Genomic DNA, 22,065 nt, shown 5'->3' on the forward strand with positions numbered 1-22,065 from the left:
AACCTGGTTCTCCTTTGTTGACAGCTTGCGGAGGAGGAAGCGGCGCGGGCGGGGTGGGGGGCGGGGGTGGGTGGGTGGGTGCTGGCTGCGGCGGGCGGTGCCGGCGGCGGGCGCGGCCCCAGCCCCGGGCGGGGAAGGGGTTAACGCGGGGCCTCTATGATAATGAGCTGCATGGTAATATAGGGGGGCCGGGCTCCTCCGCCACCGCCACCGCCGCCGCTGCCGCCGCCTCTGCGGGAGCCCGAGCCGCCGGGCGGAGCGGAGCGGAGCGGCGTCCGCGCCGGGCTGGAACCGGAGGGCGGGCGGCGGAGCGCAGTCGCATCGGAGATCCGCGAGCGATCCAGCGCGGAGGAGGGAGCCGGAGGGAGCCGGTGGGAGCCGGCAGCACCGCCTCCCCTAACCCCCCACCTCCGCCCCAAGGAGCGGAGCGAACCTCGACCCAGAGATCTGGAGAAGCCAGGTTCCCGGAGGAAATGGGACTGTGAACCGACCAGGGAGCCAGAGGGGAAGGAAGCCGCCGCCGCCGCCGCCGCCGCCGAGATTGCTGATGTCAGAGGAGCCCGGAAAGTCGCGCTGGAAAAATCCGAAGACAGCCGGGGGCTCCGCTTCTCCCCCACGAGGGACGTCGCCAGCCTCCCCTCCCCGGCCCCTGGGCGCCGCGGGGAGCCGCGGGGACCCTGCCCCGGGCCCCGGCCGGGCGGCGGAGGACCGAGGGGCGCGCGGACCCGAGATCGAGGGGCCACTTCAGGAATACAGATAAGTGGCTGGTGGCTGGACGTGGGTTTTAATGAATTCGGACTCCGTGTGGATGTGGCCGTCCCCGTGATTCCGAGCGGCGAGCGGAGCGAGGGGCGCACGCCGTGCTGGGCAGCCAGCGGCCGAGGCAGACCCGGCGGCAGCGACGGAAGGACGGACCGACATCTCCCGAGCTGGGTAAGCGGCGGCGCCCTCCGCGCCCTCTCCCCGAAATGCGCGCACACCCCGGCGCACACACGTCTCTAGGGGGGGTCCCGGCCCCCAGACCCCCGGGGGCTCGGCTGCGGTGGCTGAGTCCCTCCGCAGGGGCTCGGCCACTTTCCCCAGCCGGAACCCGGCGTGCGCGCGGGTGACAGCGGACTCGGCCCGCCCCAGGGCTTCCCGGCCGGCCGCCGCCGCGCTCCGCCGCCGCCGCGCGCTTCCACCCGCCGCGCACCTGCCGGCGCTCTGCGGCTCGGGGGAGCCCTGGGGCGGCGAGACTAAGGCGCGGGCCTCGGTGGCACCCTTAAGACGGCCCAAGGCCACGGTGGCTAAAGATCGATCCGGGGAGGGGGGGACGTTCATCCCGGTACCGAAGTCCCTGGTGGCCGCTGGCTGTTCGGACGGATCCAGGGGACTTGGAATTGGAGAGGGGGGGCGAGGGAGGCATCATTCGTGCGTGGGGGTCCGGAAGGCTCGCAGAGCGATTCCCATCCGCCCCCCTCCCCAAAGTCCCACGGTGGAGCCCAGCCTCCGGGTTTGAGCAACACTGGGTGTTGCAATGGAGTTTGCCCTGACTCCAACCCATTTGAAATGTTTCCCTCCGTGCGCTCCCTTTGCCCCACCCCACAAGTCATGTAGGGAATCTCGGAAAATCCTAGCGCTTTGAATTCAGCCAGTCACAGGTAGTCTCCAGACCGGGAGTCTGTCTCTGTCCTCAGCGTCCAAGGAGAAACTGCCATGCTGGACCCCTGACAAAACATTCACCTGTGTGGCTTGACTTCTGCCCTAAGAGAAGCTGCCTACTGTAGCCCTGCTCAGCTCAGGATGGGGAGCCTTAACCGGGAGCAGGAGCTAGGTCAAACACAGGATTCTAGGTCAGTTCTGGCTCTGCCTCTAGATGGCCATGAGCGTGGTTGGGCCGAAATCGAAGACCCTAGGGAAGTAGTATGTTAGTAATCTGTGCGCAAGGGACATGAAACTAGGATGGGTTTGAGGAATTGGACTGGAGGCAGTGACACAGTGTGGGGGGAGGACTGTCTGCTGGAGGATTCCAGAGACATGCTCAGGTGCTATCCATTCCCCTTCCAAGATAAGTGGAGGGGGTGGGGTTTACCAGTTGGGTATCTGGGGTGGGCTGTGCCATGCTTTTGGAGCAAAAGTCAAGTGTAACACTCCGCACATCTCGACACAGTCACAGCAGGCTTCTTTTCAGGACCTTGAAAGTTCACTCTTTCCTCTGGGTTGGCTATGAATGCCAGGGTCTTCGCTTCAGTCCTAGAATCCATCACCAGATAAGCTAGCCCCTGCTGGAGGAATATAGCTATTCCTAATTGAAATACACAAGTGTGTGTGTGCGTGTGCATGTGTGAGTGTGTGTGTGTGTGTGTGTATGAGCTCGCTGCGCCAGCGCCTTATTCACCCCCAGGAAGATCCTGGAGTCAGCCCTCTCTCCTCTGACCTCCAGGCACAAAGAGAAAAGAATTCATTAATCCCTCCCCCCCTCCTCACAGAGCTGTATTTGAAATCATTACCTGTGATCTCTCCTTGGTGGCCTGAGGGTGAGAAGTTGGGAGAGGATAGGGAACCAAGGAAACAATAATGGAATCTGTCAAGACACACAGCCTGTCACCTCCTTTGAGCACCCCAAACTCCCCACACCAACCCACAACTTTCCCTTTCTGCCACTAGCCAGAAATACCTTACCGCACCGGTCCCCTCTTCCACCGCACTCTTCTGTCCCCTCTGCCCCAGTGCTGATTCTCCTCAGAGACATCTGAAGAAGGGAGGGCAATGCCAAGTGCCTGCCATGCTCCCTCACTGTCCCCAGCAAATTTCATTAGAAGGAGAGGGGGCGAATTGGCTTTTTAGAAGCACTCAAATGGAAATGGCATTTTGGGTGATGTATAGGGAGATACGGATGAAGACCAAGAAGACTCAGAGTGGTCTAAGTACCAGAAGGCCCTCTCTGCCCAGGGACCCTAAGTCTGCCAAGGGAATCTTATCCAGCCTTTCTCTTTTGACAGGGCTTAAAAACAGGGGTCCTTCACAGCCTGGAGCCAAGTAGGGGGAGGGTGTGGCTGACCTTTCCACCCAGGTCTAAGAGAAAAGTAAATGCTCATCACCCAAAGTCATGCCATTCCAAGGCAAGGCTGGCCCCACCCCCGCCCCGCCAGAGCTGGCTGGTCCTGGTACCTCAGCCTGTCTCCCAAGTGCCCAGGAACATTGCGCCCTCCGCCTTTCTTGACCATCAAAAAGCTGCAGATGTGTGGATGTGAAAGTTCACCATCTGTTCTGCAGGAGTCTGTGCTCAACACGAGGTTAGAAAGAAAGCCCTCAAAAGAACAGCCTCTTCTCTACTGGGCCCTTTTATAAACCGCTTCTGGTTACTCCGCTAACCTTTATTTCATGGGCCTGTTATAAGTAGACACAGGAGAAGGAGGAGAAAAATGGACACATTTTACGTGGACGGGAACTCACCCATCCAGGTAGTAAGAACTATTTGTGGAGTTGGACTTGGCACTGTGGAGGGACGGAAGGCACGGTTTACAGTTTCTATCCTACATTGCTTTCTGTGATTGCCTCCCGAAGATATAGGATTTGGTGTGGGGGAGGCAGTTCCTGTCTCCAGCTCCCCCCTCTCAGCTGTCTTCCTGCATTGGCCCACAGCTGTTTCTGCACACGTGGACCAGGACACAATATACTTCTGTCCATCACGGCAACTGGAGAGGCGAGCACTGAGCCAAGCCCCCATTCTCCACCCCCAGCCAGACCCTAAAGAGACGGGAGCATTGTGTTACAGTCTGTGAACGAGATATAACTCAAGACTGTCCATAGGGAAACTGTTAGAAACAGGCCTTGAGGTGTTAGGAGTTTTACAGCTTGTGTGTAAAGTTATCCCCTAACACGAGCCCCTGCCTCTCCGCCCTGTCTCCCCCACCAACAGCCTCTTATCATTTCCTTCTATGTGACTATTCTGTTCCATCACATATGCTCAGTTCAAACAATGATGAATGGAACCCATTCCCTTATGGGAAACAGTTTTTGGAGTTTTTTTTAACTTAGTTACAAAGATTTCATGCCTGATTAGAGTAAATGAGGGGTGGGTATGTATCCATTTCTTTCTTTTTTTTTCTTTTGGTCGTCTCTGAAGGTGAGCCCTATGGAGACACAGAGAAAGCAGTTTCTCCACCAAACAGCTGGTCCCAAGGTGCCTGGGATGGCTGGCTGGTAAGAAGGGGCCACCCTTTCCTAGAGAGCCCTCGGGCTCTCCAGGGCTTGGTTCCCTGGCATCTGGGCATATGGAACCTCTTTATCTCACTCTGCACTATTCCATCTGTAATGGGAGGGCAGAAAATAGAGGCAGGAAAGTTATTTGTTGGGGAGCAGGGGCCTGACTGGATAAGAGTGTAAGGAATAAGTGCAAATGTCCCCTTGCTCCTAGAGTTGGTTAACCATTAACCTCCTGGCCTGGCCTGGCATTATCTCTCATTTTGGGTAGGTAGAAGGCTATCTCTGGGAAAGGCAGACAACCGGCAGGTATCTTCCTCTGGTCCTCTCTTTCCCTAGGAGGATACTCTACTATCCAGCTTCCTTGTCCCCCTACAGTCCCAGGCTCTGTCCCTGAACCTCACTCACCCCCTCTGTTCTTGGACCTGAACTGGCACCCTCCTGCTTTGCCTATTCTTTCACCCTGGCATTGCCAGTCTTTTGCTTGGCAGTTGCAGGGCAGAGACTGCAGAGCAGGCAGGGTGGTGGGGAGAATGAGAGAGAAGAGAGAGACCTGATTTCACACAGAGCTCCAAGACAAGAGCCCTGAACTCAGGTATAGACTTCAGAAACAGAGATACACTAATTGGGCCTAAGTTTGTTTGCGAGTAGAAGGTGGTGGAGGAGGGAGGTTTTGTCAAAGCTTCATTCTCCCCACAGGAAAGCGGGGTCTCTCACAGGCTCTGGATCAGAGTCTGTGTTTTAGCTCCTTGAGGTCAGGCCCCTAGAGACCCTAAGATAAATATCTTAGCTAGTCAGCGCTGCCACCCTGCCAAAACTTCCCAGAAAAGCAGCAGGTGGACTAAAGATACAGATCAAGATGCAGGCACGAAGAAGGCACAGACCGTGGAGTCAAGATGCAGATGTGGTCCCTGATCGACAGAGACAGGCAAGGTGACAGAAAGGGAAGATAAAGTCAGCGAGACTGGCGGTGTGATGAGATGGAAGTACCTGAGAATGAGCAAGCAAGCTAGCTAGCTAGCAAAGAGAAGGAGCAAATGCAGACAGAATCTCTGCTCAGTTGGCCCAGGCCAGGGGCGGCTTGGGACTCAACGGGAAGCCGAAGTAGCAGGCTATCTCCACTAGAGGGGACTCTTGAAAACCAGGTTTGGCCTAAAACAGTGGCTTTTGTGCTTTTTTTTTTCCCCCATTAAAAAACAAAACAAAACAAGATGAGATCTGTTTAGAAACTCCCAGCTGTCACTCCCCAAAGAGCACAACTGGTAAGTCCTATGGTGGACAGTGAGATCTCCAGGCCTCTGTCTGGTTGTATAGGGTGTGTGTGTGGCCGTAGGGGGTGGGGGCAGGGGGGGGTCAGAAGACGCCTGCTGCATTAAGCAGCTTGTGCAGGGGGGTTATGGGGTGGTGGGGGTGGGGATGGGGGCATGAGCTCAATTTAACAGCCAGTTTAGTCTCCATCTGGCCAGACAAGGGGCTCTAACCTTTATCAGCAAGAGAAGTTTTTCAGCCCATCCTTAAGTTGCCTTTTCTTCCCATGTTCCCATGACTTCTCTCCTCCTAAATAAAGGTTTTCAAAATGGTCTCAGGTGGTCGCGAGCCTGCTCTGAAGGAGACTGATTTAGAAAAAAGAAAACTCAGGAAGTAAACGAGTGTCAATGTTGTATCACTGATTTAATCTTTGTCTTCATATTCTCCATGGGAGCTTTTCTCTGAATTCTAATTCCCCCTTTCATTTCAACCGAGGACAATATTGAGGCAAAGGGAGAGCATGGAGTGCCAAGGTTCCTCTCATCTAAGGAGATCATAACTGCCTAACAGGAGAGTGGAAAAAAAATCTTAAAGTGTTGGGTTGGGCAGGGGGCCAAAGACTGGGTGTTTCTTCACTTCTGACTATCCCTTGCTATTTAATCTCTGTTTCTCTTTGGCTTAAATTTACCTTGGGTCAAGAAGAGAGGGGAAGGGAGGGAGGACAGAGAAAAAGAAAGAAGAAAAACAAGATAAATGTTTCGTGTTATGAAAAGTTTAATCCTGCTTTTCCTTGGCTAAAATCACTTTCAAGATGAGAGATAAAAGGCAGTGGAGTCACCCTTCAAGAGTTCAACCTGTCTTTCAGAAGGGAGAGGAGGGAAGAGCTCTTAGGGCTTAGGGTGAATAGCTGGTGATTGATTCTTTTCCTTCTGTGTCCATGCTGTAACACACACACACACACACACACGCGCGCGCACACACGCACGCACGCACGCACGCACGCACGCACAGATGTGAGCTTGCACTGAGGCTCTAGAAGGAAAGCAGGTTTTGTCTGAGGTGTCACAGTATCTCACAAGCCTCCCTGAGCACTAAGACTCCCAGACTTTCTGTTCCATATTTAAACTCCTTCCCTTACCACTTCCATTTCTGGTGCAGGGATGAAAGGCTAGAAGGAGGGGTGAGGAAAACTATTATGTGTTCTCCCCTTTTGCCTGTATATTTGAACTGTTACATTGCTATTTTTTGCTTCTTAGACACTGAGAACAATCGGAATCCATTTAAGTTTAAATAAATAGGGATCGATTACCAAGAAGGTAGTAGTTCCTAGCACAGAGAAAGAAAAGAACAATAGCTCGGATCTTTTAAGGAACTCCATGAGTTCTTTAGTTTCCTCACGCATGGAGCTCCATGAGTGCAAGGGAAAGAGGTATATGAGCTGTGTACCCCCAAATATTGATTAGTAGAAAATGGATTGGAATTTTTACTGTAGTGGGGGTTCCCAGGAACTGGAAGCAGAGTAAGCTTCTCTGAGTTTTGGCTCCCCATTGTGAGGGTGGTGGAGATTTCTAGGGGAGAGATGAGGAGATGGCAGAGACTATCTAATACTCTTCTAACTCCCAACCTCTCATCATTACACCCACCCAGTCTTCCCCTCATTCTGCCCTGCAGATTGTAAGCTGACAACATTCACGTTGTTTCCTGATAGCATCCTAGGGCAGGATCTCTAGTTTTCATGTTGCAGTCCATGCAAATTGCATCCTTGTCAGTGTCCCCAGAGCTGGCCATGTGAAGGCTAGAGTGGTTCACAGACATTACCCATCTATCTTCACCTTAAAGTGTACAGAGTCCTGCTCTTATCCACTCATAAACATCTTCTGTTGGAGTGTGTGTGTGTGTGTGTGTGTGCATGTGTGCGTGTGTGCGTGTGTGCGTGTGTGCGTGTGTGCATTGGTGCTTGACTTCAGGACTCCTTGCTCTTGCTTGCTCTTTTACAAAAGGCTGGCCCTCTACCACCCGAGCCATATCTCCACTTTTGGCCTTTTGCTGGCTTATTTATTTAAGAGTCTCATAGACTTTTCTGCCATGGCTGGTTTAGAAATTCTCTCATCTGAGGATCTGAGGAAGTAAGGAAACGGAGTAGCTGGGATCACAGGTTTGTGCTATCACCTCAAAGAGAAAGTTCAGACTTTTACCCCCACATCTTGGGTGAGATGGGGGAGGCCACTCTGCCATTTGTTGGCCACTGCGGGGAGGGAGGACACCCTCTCTCTTTTAAAGCAGGGCTAATACAGAGAGGTTAAAAAGAATATCTCAAACTATGTAACTGGAGGGTAGAGATGGGAAGGGAGAAATGAGAGAGAATGATGGAAGGGGTGATACTGATTACTCGTCGTCTGACTTACAGGACTGTAACCTCTCTGTACAACCACCTTGACTATGATAATGATCACCATAAACAGAAGCAGATCTCAGCTCACCCTCAGATCCCATAAGAGAAGGCACTGGTGTCCCTAGGGCTTCCAAAGTCCAATCCAAGACTGGAGACATCTGGGCATGGAAAATAAGAGATTTGGATCCCTGAGCTAGGATTCTTGGGACTATAAAGCAGGCCTGGATCTCAAAAGGCCCAGGAACCCCTTGTGCTTCTAGGCTTTATGTATGTGTGCGACTCTCATGACTCCAGGAGCTAAGGCCTTTGCTGTCCTGGGCTGCTGCGCTGTTCTCGTTGGAGTGAGGGCTTTAGAGGAAGCACTGGATCCCAGGGCCACCCACAAGTTTATATTTGGCCTTGCACAGTGAACAAGAACTCTCGAGGAACAGTTCCTGTGGCCAGCGAGAGGCCACAGGTTCCAACTGCTCAGTGACTAAGTCATTTCTCCTCTCTGAGCAGGAGGCAGGCAGCAATCTCCCTGCCTTTAAGGGGAGAGAAGATGAGGGTTCAAGAAGTTGCTGAGTTCAAAGCCCTGCCTTCCTGGAGAGGCAAGATGGACCGCAGGCAGACAGGAGTGGAGGGGGATGTTGGGCTTTGAAGTGGTTTCCTGCTTCATAAAAGTGAAAGGCCTTAGCTGGGCTGGGTAAATATTACGTTGACCTCTGACCTCCCACCTCCCATCAAGACTCCCCTGGGGTCCTGCCCTCTCCCTTCATTCCCCTCCCTAGGAACTGAGATACTGGAGCCTAGTGTGTGAACTCTCCATAGAGGGTGAGGGCCTCCTCACAGGCGGGTGCTGGTGAGCAGAAGTCTGACTTTTCCCACAGCCTCTCCCTGTCTATGTGTTCCCACACCTTAACAACTAAACTCGCAGCACCAAGGTTCCTGTCAGACATTCCCCCTGACGCTTAGCTGGAGGTGAACAAAGTTCTTATCTGTCCTCCTCCCTCTGAGTGACCCCAGCTGTCAAGCTGTCCTGGTTTCTGGGCCCAAGCACCCAAGACAATGTAAACTGTGGGGAGACCTGGAACTCTGCCTGAGCACCTCAAGCAGAGGTGACAGCGTTCCTGAGAGGGCCTGACAGATGGTCAGGAAGAGGCTGGCGTTAAAGAACAGGCTTGGGACCCACAAGAACAAAGAGAATCCCTTTGCACCTCCCTGCTGCCCTCTTCCTGAGAGATTTCTCACCTGGAGTGCTTACCTACCTCCATTTGCTGCCTGGTTGTGGGTAGGGGGTGGAGGGGAGATGCGGAGAGCTGACTGACAGGCACAATTGGCAGCAGCTTCTGACCCCAAGCCTCAGTTTCTCCATTTGGACAATGGGAACGTTTTTCCCCCTGATGGCTCAGTCCCTCACTTACCTCTATTTCTGGAGACAAGCTGAAGAGTCTGTTGTTAAGGGAGTTACAAAAAAAACAATTATAGCACATGTGAAGAACTATTCTAAAATTGACAGCAATAAAAGCCAAGCGAGTTAGTAGTATTTTTTTTCAACTTTTCTTCTTTTTCTCCCTCTCCATTGTTTTTTTTTTAACTTTTCATCTTACCTGAAGAAAATGTGTGTGCTAAAATACAAAAGTGTGGAGACTCGGTGGAGACTAAAAGAGAGGACCAGCCATAGTGACCTTGGCAAGACAAGGCTGGTGTGAAGTTTTCAAACACAGGGGTTGGGTTTTGAATTCTGAATTTGCTATGCTTGAGTTTTGTGGTGCCTACAGCTCTAAGAGCAGAAATCAATGAACCCATCATAGAACTGTGAACTTGCCAGTACTCTGAGAGTCTACCCCCCTGGGCAGGCAAAGGGAAAAATCTCATAGCTTGGAACGTGTGGCTCCACCGTGAGTCCCTTCTCCCTCCCACGAGAACACCTTGGAGCAGTTGTGTGGCCGGGGCAGATACAGCCTAAACACCTGGGCTATGAGTCCAGACTAGGTCATGGAGTTCAATGCTGATTTTTGGTCAAACCTAGCAGGATACCTGGGGAAAAGCATAATTAAGCTCTCTTCTTCTAAATCTATAAAGGTCTCCCACAGCCTTCACAGGATCACAAAGATCCTTATCCCTCACTGGAAGTACAGAGAGTAGGAAGGTGATTAGGAGAGAGAGAGAGAGAGAGAGAGAGAGAGAGAGAGAGAGAGAGAGAGAGAGAGAGAGAGAGAGAGAGAGAGAGAGAGAGAGAGAGAGAGAGAGAGAGAGAGAGAGAGAGAGAGAGAGAGAGGAGAGAGAGAGAGGAGGACCTGTTCCTTAAACAGCCCTGCCCAAGGACCTGCTGCAGAAAACAGGGGAAGATGGTGTGTCTTGTATTTCTTTATATATATATATATATATATAGTAATTAATAGAAGGGTTACATTATATTCGCCAGATAGAAGGTGCATTAATTCACATACATTGATACCCTTTCTCATGTCTTGGTCCCCATTTCCCTCCCCCCACCCCCTGTTTTCCCCCCTTTCCTATCCAATTTCAATTAACCAAATACAAATATATCCAATATATCAGATAACAAAGTGAGAAGCCAGGAGTTTGGCCTAGTGGTAGAGTGCTTGCCTAGCATGCATGAAGACCCAGGTTCGATTCCTTGGTACCACATACATAGAAAAAAGCCAGAAGTGGTGCTGAGGCTCAAGTAGTAGAGCTCTAGCCTTGAGAAAGTCCAAGGACAGTGCTCAGGCCCTGAGCTCAAGCCCAGGACTGGCAAAAAAAAAAAGAGTGTCTTGTATTTCTTTTCCAAATTATTACTTTTAAAAAAGCAGCTTGATTTCATAAGAAATAGGTATTCTATGCAAAATGCTTGAGAAATGTTTCAGAGTGATCACAGCTTTTATCTAGGCTCTAATAATATAGCCACCTAACCCAAATGCAGATTGCCCGGTGTCACCCAGCAAGTCATCATTCACTGTTCTCCAGTTGCTAGGAGGTTTGTTTGGCCCAGCCTCATCCAGCACATTCTCTGGATCTGCCTTCTTAGCCACTTACTTTTCTAGACACTTTCTTCCACACCCTTTCCCTGGCGATGGCTCCTGTCTCTCTGTCCCTCAGATTTGGACAGACACACACCACAGCTCATAAAGAATCAGTATCTTCCAGGAGTAGTCACCACATCCCACTTCTGCCCATCTGTTGGCCTTTCATACGTAGACCCTGCTGCTTCTGGTGTGGGGCAGTGTGGTGGAGGAAGCCCCCGCCCTCCCTTCAATAGTTCCAACCAGCTTTCCTCCATCCATCTCCAGTGAGCCTTGCTATTTGCACAGTCAATGGCCCTGGCAGGATCAAGCTGCCCCTCCCTTCCCGAGAGGCACTGTGGGCACTGTTTGTATTTCGGTCTCTATAGACTCAGCATTCACAACTTGAAGAGGCTGAGACAATGACCCCAGCAGCTGCCTACAGACTGTGCTGGCTGGGAGACACAGACAGAGTGCTCCCTCCAGACTCAATGCTCATGAAATGGCTGGGGGGGGGCGTGTCAGCTTCAGACTGCCGGAGTTTACGCACCATGCACCTGCAAGCTTTCCCAGGCAGCCATGCCTGACCCAGAGAGCAATCAAGGGGAAAATAGATCAGAAGAGTAGTCCAGGTCACCTGACAGATTTCTTCTGGATGTCCCCAACATTGGGGACATGTCCCCGGTCCTTGCTGGCCTCAAGGGAAAAGGAGGACCGAAGAGGCAAAACATTTGTCTAGACAGAGAAAAATAGAAAGCATCACCCAAAGCCTGTCTAAGTAAGGAGGGGGAGGAAGTATATTATTTTTCAAGGAGTTAGACTTTACAAGCAGATCATTTCCTTTGGTTGAACACCAATACTTACAGATACCTGCTGTACACTAGGTATAATGGGTTAAAATCGAGTCACTATCTTAGATCTTGACCATGTGGCAGAGAAAAAGCTAGAAATTGTGCACTGAAATTTGGGCCATGTAAATTTGATATTAGGCATTGGAGGAGGACAGAAGACAGAGATGAACCAGAGGCAGTGGCACTGGCTCCAGAGGAAATGAGCACATGACTTAGAGAATTCAGCACAGGTTGGGAGATAAACAGATGTCAAGTAGGGGTTTGTGTGGGAGCAGAAATGTGCAGTACATGATTGCTGAGATTCCCCTGATCTCTGCAAACCTCTCCAGCCTGAATCTCCAGCTTGTCTTTATCAAATTCCCCATAGGAAAAGGCTGGTGAGAAGTGGAATGGAGTGTCAGGTCCGCACAAATGTCCTGGGGCTACTGACCTTAATTCCTAAATAAGCAGAAATGGGTCTTACACCTGGCCCCAGTATGGGGTGCCAGGAAAACTGGGCTGGGATTAACCCTGTCTCCACTGGAGCCACAGTTCTACTAATCATGTTAAAATTAGCATTCCCCTTCCAAGCAGGGGCAGACCCACTGAACTTGAGATTTGGTCAATTCTCTGCTTGCACAGTTCTAACTTCTAATCATTGTCATAAACAGGACTGAAGCAGCTGCTCACTCCAGTCTATTATCAGCTTGGTTGGAGACAGAGAAATTTAAATGACAGTAAGATGCTTAGCAAAGAAATGAAAGTCAGTGTTAAAAATAAAGAAAACAAGACAGCTTGTTTCATCGAAATAGAAGGGTTATTAAGCAGCCCTGAATTAATCAGTGATCTGACACAGTTGGGGATTGAAGAGCAGTGAGGCCAGGGCTGAGAGCTGGGAGAAGTTGTTGGTGAGGGAGAGAAGGCCCACAAAGGCAGGTCGGAGCCTTATGCACCTTGGCCTGCCTGCAGGGGCTATGACAAAGCTGTGGTCTTCAGAAGGGATCTGGTGGAAAGCTTTCTGCCCACTGATAAGGGCAGATCAGCCTGCAGGGACTTGGTCACCTTTGGCCCCCTTCTATATAAAGTCAAGCTTCTGGACTCTTTTTATCAGCCAGCACCTTGTGCAAGTCCCCAAGCATTGTCTCCGGGCCTCCTTCCTACCAGCCAAAGCTAGAGAGGAGCCAAGTGGTTCAATTCAGTAACTGGTCAGTAAATCCCCAAGACCTTGACGCTGAGTGGTTGCTTTCTATACACAACCTCTAATCCCAAAGAGAGATGTTAGGTAATACCCGAAGCTGGGCACAGCAGTGCTCAGGTTGGAAGCAAGGCTCCTGGAGAAGCTGACTACTCCTTGGAGATACCAATGGGTAACACCTACCACGACAGGCATCAGAGAAGCAGGTGCCATGTTTGATTCCTAGGACATCCCACCCACACCTTCACCAGAATAGTTAGCCTTGAGGGTCCCTGAGTCTCACCACCTGTAAAGGTGGTATGTATGGAGGCCACGTGACCTCACAAGTTTGCACAAGGAGCACAGTCACGGGGACATTGCAGGAAACACTACCAGCAGGTTTATATCCTGGACAGGGAAGGTCTAGAAGGAGGCAGATTTGCTCCTTGGTGCATGGCATGGAGGGTAGAAGGCGGGGCGGGGCCCATCTGTCAGCACTGCCTGCATCCATCTGGGTATGGGATGTATAATGTGCTGGATCTTGAGTCAATCACGGCTGGAGCATTTTCTTTGCTCTTTGACCCCAGCATTCTTTCTCCTCACCCCTCCCTCCCTCTTTTCCTCCCTCCCTCCCTGGGCTCCCCCAGCTCCCTTCTGGCTGCTTACCCTTTTCCAGGCTTCTCTCACACACTCCATTTATCATCCTGCTCCTGATTTTCCCCCGGGGAGTTCTTTTCATCCCCAGCCCCTGGTCCTCCCTGCCGTGGCCCCTGCTTTCCTTCAGCACATTCCTCTTGGCCTGTCTCAGCCTCTCTGGTAATTGTGCCCTTCACTTTGTATCACGGGAGGGCTGGGGGCTCCTGGATGTCTGCAGTCCATCTGGAGCTGGTAGCCCGCAAGGACCTCCAAAGTCTGTCTCTCCCATCCCTTGCCAAGGAATGGTGGTAGCACTACAGGTGTTAAGGCTCCTCCAGGCCAAGTGCCCATGCATCATGGCACAGACGAGGCCCTAAAGCCAACAGACTTCTTTCCCCCTGGATTGTCACCCACCCCTTCAGTTTCCTCATAACTCTTTCCTCCAACTTCCACAGTGCTTCCCCTGCCCGGTGTGTGAGGGTGAATGCCAGGGTGAAACCAAGGGAGATTGCTCCAAATCTCTGGGTCTGCTCTGCGAGAACCAGGCTTACAAAGGGGAAAGGAATCCGAACTGAAGATGGAAGGGAACTGGGTGGGACCCAGGCTGTTGAGATGCTGCCTCATGGAAAGGTAGGGCTTCATATCCTAAGACTGGAAGGATGTTGGTTCAGAAAAGCATTGGAGGGAAGAAGAGGCAGGGGACAGAGGGAGGAGGAAGAATTTCATCTAGAGCGTGGAGACAGACCTGGGGTAGGAAGAACCCGGAGAACATAAGTTCCTGTTTACCAAGTCATTATTTCAGTGACTCCTCCTCCCCTTCCTTCCTTCCTTCCTTCCTTCCTTCCTTCCTTCCTTCCTTCCTTCCTTCCTTCCTTCCTTCCTTCCTTCCTCCTTCTTTCCTGCTACAGGTGTCTGAGCAGGGTAGCACACAACATCCTTCAGTCACTTAAAGGTCACGAGGAGATAGGAGAGATGACTCAGGCATGCTTTGCCTGGCGAATTGGTAGGATGGGCAATGGTGATCTGAGGCCTACGGTCCATATATGGTGCAGTGCCAGATTTTTGGTGCCAGTTCCTTCCAAGAGTGCTCGATGGCAGCCACCCCTCACCTGAGCTGGAACACTGCTCTTGACATTGGAGCAGCCACCACTGCCAGAGGAGAGGATGTCCTTGAGCAGTGTTTCCCCCCAAACAGAAACAAGAATAACTGGTGTTTACCCAGAGCTGCAAAGTTTACAATACAATTTCCTATCCTCCATTATCTCATCGATTCTCACCACAACCCTGTGAAGTGTTGTTTACAGAGGGAAAAGTGAAGCTCCCTCCGAAAGGTCAAATAACATGTACAAGGTCACCTAACTGGCAAGTGGCTGAGTAAGGCTTGAGCACAGACATGTCTCCAAAAGCCAGTGTGTGTGCTTCTCTCTCTCTCTCTCTCTCTCTCTCTCTCTCTCTCTCTCTCTCTCTCTCTCTCTCTCTCTCTCTCTCTCTCTCTCTCTTCCTCTTTCCCCCCCCCATTTCTTTTCTTTTCTTTTCTTTTTTTTTTTTTTTTGCCAATCCTGGGCTTGAGCTCAGGGCCTGAGCACTGTCCTTGGACTTTCTCAAGGCTAGAGCTCTACCATCTGAGCCTCAGCACCACTTCTGGCTTTTTTTTTCTATCTATGTGGTACCGAGGAATCGAACCTGAGTCTTCATGCATGCTAGGCAAGCACTCTACCACTAGGCCAAACTCCCGGCTCTCTTCCATTTCTTTTTATTGTTTTGTGTTTCTGATATTATTACATGGCTTGTGGCTCCCGAGCTTTCTCGCTGAGACTCTCACTGCACAAATGCAAATGCGTATTGTACCATCAACGCTAGAGTTGGTGTCTTCCCATTCTTCTCCCTCTTTCTCCTCAGCCAATGATTTGCAACTTGTCCAGTGAATTCGAGGCAAAAAAAAAAAAACAAAAACAAAAACCAGCCAGGATCCACTCTTCCCACTAGACTCACAAGATAGTTAAGTCATTTCTTTTTTCTTTCTTTTTTTTTGCGCCAATCCTGGGCTTGAGCTCAGGAACTCAGCACTGTCCTTGGACTTTTCCTCAAGGCTAGAGCTCTACCACTTGAGCCACAACACCACTTCTGGCTATTTTTTTATGTATGTGGTACTGAGGAATCGAACCCAGGTCTTTGTGCATGCTAGGCAAGCACTCTAGCCTTAGGCCAAACTCCTGGCCCCATGTTTAGTCATTTTTTACAGTAGACTAGCAGGGATGACATCAACTGAGAGAAAGCAAGTAAAATTCCCCGTCTCCTCCATCATTCTGACTGGGTGTATTTCTGAGTGAAAGTCAGCCTGCAGGCCTTGCTCAGCAGGCTGGGATGGACCTGATTTGATTCCTGTCCTCAGAGAGCCTCCATCTCAATGGAGTTGAAAGAGCCAGTGCAGCCCAGTAGTTTTACATTGATTGCAGAAGAGAGAAGGGGCTTTGAAGGATCGGCAGGGTTCGTGTTTGCGAAGAAGAAAGCAGAGACGGACACAGTGAAATCAAGTGAGCATTTGAGCACAAAGGAAAAAGAAAACTGGTTTGTTGGGAATGGAGTCATTCTGGAAAAGAGGCTGTGAAATGAGAAATGCCAATGAGCCAGCTGGGTAGATCCTAAACTTCAGAAACTCAGAGTTCTGAGCCTATATGGGCAACAGAAGGAAGCCATGTGAGGTATTTCCATAGCTAATCTTCTCACGTGGACCATTTGCAGGGCCAAACAAGGAGACAGGAAATGGAAGTACATGAGACCTTGCAGGAGGTCAGTGCCTGGATGCCAAGTGGCTTTCACCCTGGCTGGTTGCAAAGGAAGGCCCAGACAGCAATGAGGTGATACCCTGTATCACTTTAGGGGAGACAGCTTCTAGGGGAAGAGGCTATGCTTTTGAACTCTGGGGAAACCCTGGCTTCTGGAAACAAACAGCACAAAGTATTGCACCTTGCTCTGGCCAAAAAGCCACTTTTCCTGACATGGAGCAGAGCAGCAGGGATGGAGAGGCCCTCTGTTGCCCCCAGAACTCATCAGACAGGAAGGAGTGTGTGAGAGAGCAAGCAGGAATTGCCTAATCTGGGTCTCTAGGGAATTTGACCATTTTTTCCCCCCTTGGGAAGAAAAATATGTGGGCAGCTTCAGGGGAAAGTAAGTAGAGTTTTCAGGTCAGCCCTGGACTAAGAGTGGAGATGAATGCCTGGCGCCGTGTTTGGCTTTTCCTGCTCTGATCTTTTGTTTCCCCTTTCTCCCTCCCACTGGTGTGGATTGGAGCTGTGTCATTATTTTTTGAAAACATTATGTTTAATGGCAGCATAATACGCCATTATGTGGAATAACTGTAATTTGTTTAATCATTCAGTTGGACACTTTTTAACCCTGCTCTCCTGCCCCAATTTAATCTCCAGGCAGCCCTGGCTCTCCTTCACGTGGTAAGGACAGGGTGAGGAGAAGGCCACATTTCCAGGCTCTTTAAATGCTCCTGTGGGATTGCCTTGGAAGTTGACTGTCCAGTAACGGGCCTCTGGCCACAAAACACCCCGGACTTTATCCGGTCAACGTTAACCACAGCTTCTGCCAGCCTCAAACCCATTCCTACTCTCTTACCAACATAATAGGCATGGGACTATGAGACCAACCTTTAAAGCATTCAACAAGTTGTAATATCATGGCAAGCTTTCCTAGACTGATGATAAAAGAGTTTGGCTGAAAAATAAACAGTGGGGAATGCTGTGCTTCCTAGCTAACTGACTGACCTCCAGCTAAGACTCCCACGCCTGCTGAGTCTCAGCACTTCATCTGTGGAATGGGTATGTCATCATCACAACCACCTTGCAAGGGTCACCACAACATGATGAAGACAGTCCAGTTCAAAGCCTCTAGCACAGCCTAGCGCATGGCAGATAGCTGGCAAATCATAGGAATTGTGGCTTGTCTCCACTGGCCTTGGAAATATATGAGAATTAATATCATTAATCCTCTATCTGTTTCATCTGTTTGGAAGGAGCCTGGAAGTTCCTTTTCCTGTTCTCAGATCCAGTAATGCCTACAGAATAGCAGAAAAGAAAAGAAAAGAAATAAATAGTACACTCAAATAGTTTTGACAGGGCCCCGCTTAAGGTCAGAGACCAGGAGGGGTGACCTTTTCAGACCCTTGTAGCGCAGAAGGCAGATATATTCCTAAGACCCGCTTTTTTGGACCTCAAGACCTGATAATTCCCCCTTGATTGTTTTTGGCCTACGGTGGTGGGGAGGGGGAGGAAGCCATAGTTTCTCCTTGGCCCTCCCCCCAAAGAGGGTTGAAGAGGGCAGAGCCTGAGAAAGTGGGGACAGAATAGGGGGTGGCAGGGAAAGCAGCTGCTTGAAATTGATTGCTCTTGTAGTTTAGTTTATACCATGCGGCTCTGCCCGGGTGGCGACCTTTAGATAATAAAAGGAATTCTGGGAGATTTCTGACAGGCCCATGACATATGGGGCGGGTCTGCAGGGTCAGGCAAGTGTATCTCCCTGCTCCTGGCCCCAAGGGAATGAATCTTGTTTTGACTTCACAAAGCCAGACCAGCCATGCCCCAGGAAAGAACAGAGACTCCCCAGCCCCTACCCACCCGCCCCTCCACTGAGCACACGTCTTGGAACCCTTCATAATTCAGGGAGACAACTCCAAACTTTTATAGCCTGGGCAAGGCAAGGACAAACACTGGATGTTTTGCTAAAGCCCTGGGAGAACGCGAGTGGTTTCCAGGCACCATGAAACTCTCTGGTGTGCAAAGCAATGGTGGAAGGACAGGGCTCATGTGGAGGAAGGACTGGACTAGGAGACTGGGAGTGGAGGGAGATGTCTCCATGAGCGGGGGAAGGAGGGAGGATGGTGTCACAGAAATTTCCATCATATTCTTGGGTCTGGACAAGTGACTAGTCACTGTCTGAGCAGGGGTGGGGATGAATGGAGACCGGAGAGGCTAAAGAAGAGCAAGAGCCACTTTGCAGGAAAAATCTACACCAGGGCCTCCTAATGGCCTCCCCAAAGTCTTGCAGGCCAGAGCATGTGGGTTCCAGTGGCTGCTGTCTCCAGGGGTGGTGGGAGAGTAGGCGAGACATATGGATTGCAAGGGGACCCCCTTTTGTGGATATCTATGTTTCCTGCCACATCCTCATGCACATGTGTAGTGCATGAGTACAGGTGTGCACACACAGACACAAACACACACAAATATGCATGCCAAGAGTAGATTTTGACTCCAAAAGCTACAGAGTCTGTAGGTTGTTTCATGCTATGTTCATTTGTTTGAGTTTCAGCAGAAAAGTATCACAGACTGGGTGACTTGGATAGTAGATCTTTTCTCCACATTCTGAACGTGACTGAGGGGATGCATGCTGTGAAGGGGCTGTGAGGGAAGGGTCCGTTCTAGGTCTCCGTCCTTGGCCTTTCCTGGAGGTGACATTTTCTCCCTGTGTCTTTACATTGACCTCCATTTGTAGGGTATGCGCTCTCGCGCGCGCTCTCTCTCTCTGTCTCTCTGTCTCTCTCTCTCTCTCTCTCTCTCTCTCTCTCTCTCTCTCTCTCTCTCTCTCTCTCTCTATTTCTCTCTCCCTCTCCCCCTCTCTCTTTTTCTCTCTGTCCCTCTCCCTCTCTTTCTCTCTCTCTCCCCCTCCTCCACTCAGTTGCCACACTGACTCTTGTCAGTAGCTATTTTGAATTAGAACATACCCTCACATCTCATGTTAATTTGATTAGCTCTATAGATATCCTTTATCCAAATATTCATTATTCTGAGATCCCAGTGGTTAGGACTTTAATACAGGAATTCTGGGCAGAGGTCATTGAACTCATAACATTCTTTGTTCTTGAGCCTTCTGCCCACCATAGGAGAGGTGCAAAATGTGTCACTGTCATTTGATTTTGTGCCATGGGATTTGAACTCAGAGCCTTGTACTTGCTAGGCAGGTGCTCTACCACTTGATGCATACCTCCAGCCCTTTTTCTGTCTTCATTATTATTTCTTCTTTCAAAATAGGGTCCTACATGTTGCCTAGACCAGCCTGAATCATGATCTCCTATTTATGATTCTTGTATAGATGGGCTGACAGGCTCAAGCCACCATGACAGGCTTCTATGAGCCTTTCTAGAGGAGAGAGTTACACCTTCTGTGCTTACTGCTCCCCACTTTGGTACGTAGAGTCTTCCTTCCTCACTGACAGAGATAGTTAAAACTTCCAGTTACCTCCTCTGACAACCTAGTTACTGAAGATAAACTCCAGTGTATCCTACCTTTGAAAGAAACCCATGTCTCTGACCACTGGGGATTCATCTTTTCATAGCCATAGAGGGTGGCTAGGAAGGAACTGCTATCCCGATTATCTTGAACCCCCCCCCCCATCCCACCCGATAAGGGCCTAAAAATCCTGCAGGTCACCTTGTCAGGGAAGTATGCCAAGGATGTATGTCAGCAAAACTCACCTTTCCTCAGCTCCTACTCTTTCCTGCTCTGGGGCCAGGCCTAGCCACTTAGCATCACGTAACAGGGCAGACTCGAGGAGGAAAATGACATTCGATTAATGAAGCAAACGCAGCTGGTATAGTAGTGACATCTAAATTGTTCCTTTGGTCCTGTTATTTTCCCTTGGAAATTCTTCTTCCCCTCATACCCCTCCCCCCTTTTGCTTTAAATCGCGTGCATAAAATACACTAATAACAATCTTGGTTTCTGTGGATGAGTGACAGCTGAAATAAGAAAAAGACTAATCATACCTCCTGCAGTCCTGTCACATGGAGATTAAATGAGCCCCTCCTCTCCCTCCCTTTCTCCTTCCCTCCGCCCTCTTTTCTCCCTTTCTCCCTCCGTGTGTGTGTGTGTGTGTGTGTGTGTGTGTGTCTGTCTGTCTGTCTGTCTGTCTGTCTGTCTCTGTCTCTGTCTCTGTCTCTCTCTGTCGTTCTCTGTCTCTTTCTTCCCTCCTTGGTCTCTTCTCGATGAGAATCATGGGCAGTTGAATAATAATATTATAGACACCATCAGGGTGACAGTGGGGGGAAAATCAGCTGAAACCCATGATTATTCCTTCAGTCTAATAATTATTTAAATACCAGATAACTCCTTTCACTCTAATTGAGGCCTTTCAGCTGCTGACATTCCCAGAGGCCTTTGCATTCACCCTCTCACTCACCTTGTGTTCCCCAACATGTCTGGACTTCCTCTGGGGTCGGCTAGAATGATGCTGTGTACACATTCACCTCCCTGAGGGAGGCATGGAGGCAGATCTGTCCCCATCACCCCACCCACGAAGTGAGCTGAGACCTCAGAGCCTCATGTCCAGACAGTTCATCTTGCGTGGATTATCATTCATAAGAAACTGACATGAAAAGAAGCCTTTAGGAATCATCAGAACCAACCAATCAGAAAATTCTGGGATCTCCTTGGCAGTCTCCTTTAGATAGGGTGCCCCTCTTAATATCTAACTCTAGTCCCTTTTCCTGTACTCCTGACTCCTTTGAAAGAAGAGGCATTCTGTGATAGGACTAATTCTGAGCTGTCTCTGGGGGGATCTAGAACCAGGAGAGAGGAGAGACAGAACACCTAGGAGGACACTTCCCTCCAAAACACAGTGCAGGCCTCATTCCTGAGTGTGACATTTTCCTGGAAATTCCTGGGCTGTAGGAGGTCAGAGGAGGTCACTCTCCACTACAGGGAAGCAAAGCATTCCCACTGCATCTCTTTCACCCTTTTATCTCCTCATCCCAGGCCTCCAAGTCCCTGTGTACCCTCTCTCTTCCTGGGCCCAGTGTCACACTCCCATGTCCCCATCACAGGACCACTGGACCCTGCCGGGACAGGAGAGCCCTGAGGCACAGCATAATCTCTATAGTAGGTGGAAGAAAGCCTAGGCATTTGCTCACAAGCTCTGAGTTCTGATTTCAGAGTTTTCAGAGTTGTGAGCTCATTTTGAGTTACCTTGGGCAATGCATTTTCTTTCTATAGGCTTGAGGGGTTTTTCTCCCATTTACCAAAACAATAAAAGCACTAGCATGATCTCAGCACTCACTCTGCTCTCAAGGACCACCTGATGAGAAGAAATCACCAGGGAGAAGATGATGGACTCCCCTCTGTCACGGGAGAAGAAGGGGAATGGCAGTCCCTCTCATGCTTGCCCTTAACCTGCTCACCTTGGGATGCTCACTGTGTGCACCACCTAGTAGGTATATCAGATCAGCACCCTGGTGGAGCAGAAAGGTGGTGAGATGGTGATGACATCGCAGTGAGAGAGCAGTGATAGGGAGTAATGGGTGGGTCCAGTGGTATGAGATCTTCTAGCATGAATTTTGACCCCATTTGTCAAACTCCTCCTCCTACCAACAACTTTTGCAATAAGAGATCTAGTGCCAACACAGAAGCTTGTGTACCTTGATCTCCCCAAAAGAGCAACCAGAAGAGGTCAGCGACAAGAAAACCCTGCACTGAGCCGAACTACAAAAGCCTGGTTGCTATGTCCCCCCTCCCCACCCTCATGTGGCTACTGACACCTGTAGCAGCTGATCAGGAAGGTATCTGATGCCTTCGCTGGCTGCTTCCTGGATCTTGATCAGGAAGACATTCTTGGGTC

General features: G+C 50.3%; 1 protein-coding gene across 2 annotated transcripts in view; it reads left to right on the top strand.

Moving 5' to 3' along the window:
* Positions 1–246: 246 nt before the first annotated feature.
* Plxna2 (plexin A2) overlaps positions 247–22,065 on the top strand; it is a 215,905-nt gene continuing 194,086 nt past the window's right edge. For both annotated transcript variants that reach the window (XM_090341281.1, XM_090341280.1), the window contains exon 1: positions 247–933. The gene's annotated coding sequence lies outside the window, so the exon portion shown is untranslated. The remainder of the gene's footprint in view (positions 934–22,065) is intronic.

This window comes from Megascapheus bottae, chromosome 10 (assembly GCF_031878675.1).
Source record: "Megascapheus bottae isolate mThoBot1 chromosome 10, mThoBot2.hap1, whole genome shotgun sequence".
Classification (NCBI taxonomy): domain Eukaryota; kingdom Metazoa; phylum Chordata; class Mammalia; order Rodentia; family Geomyidae; genus Megascapheus; species Megascapheus bottae.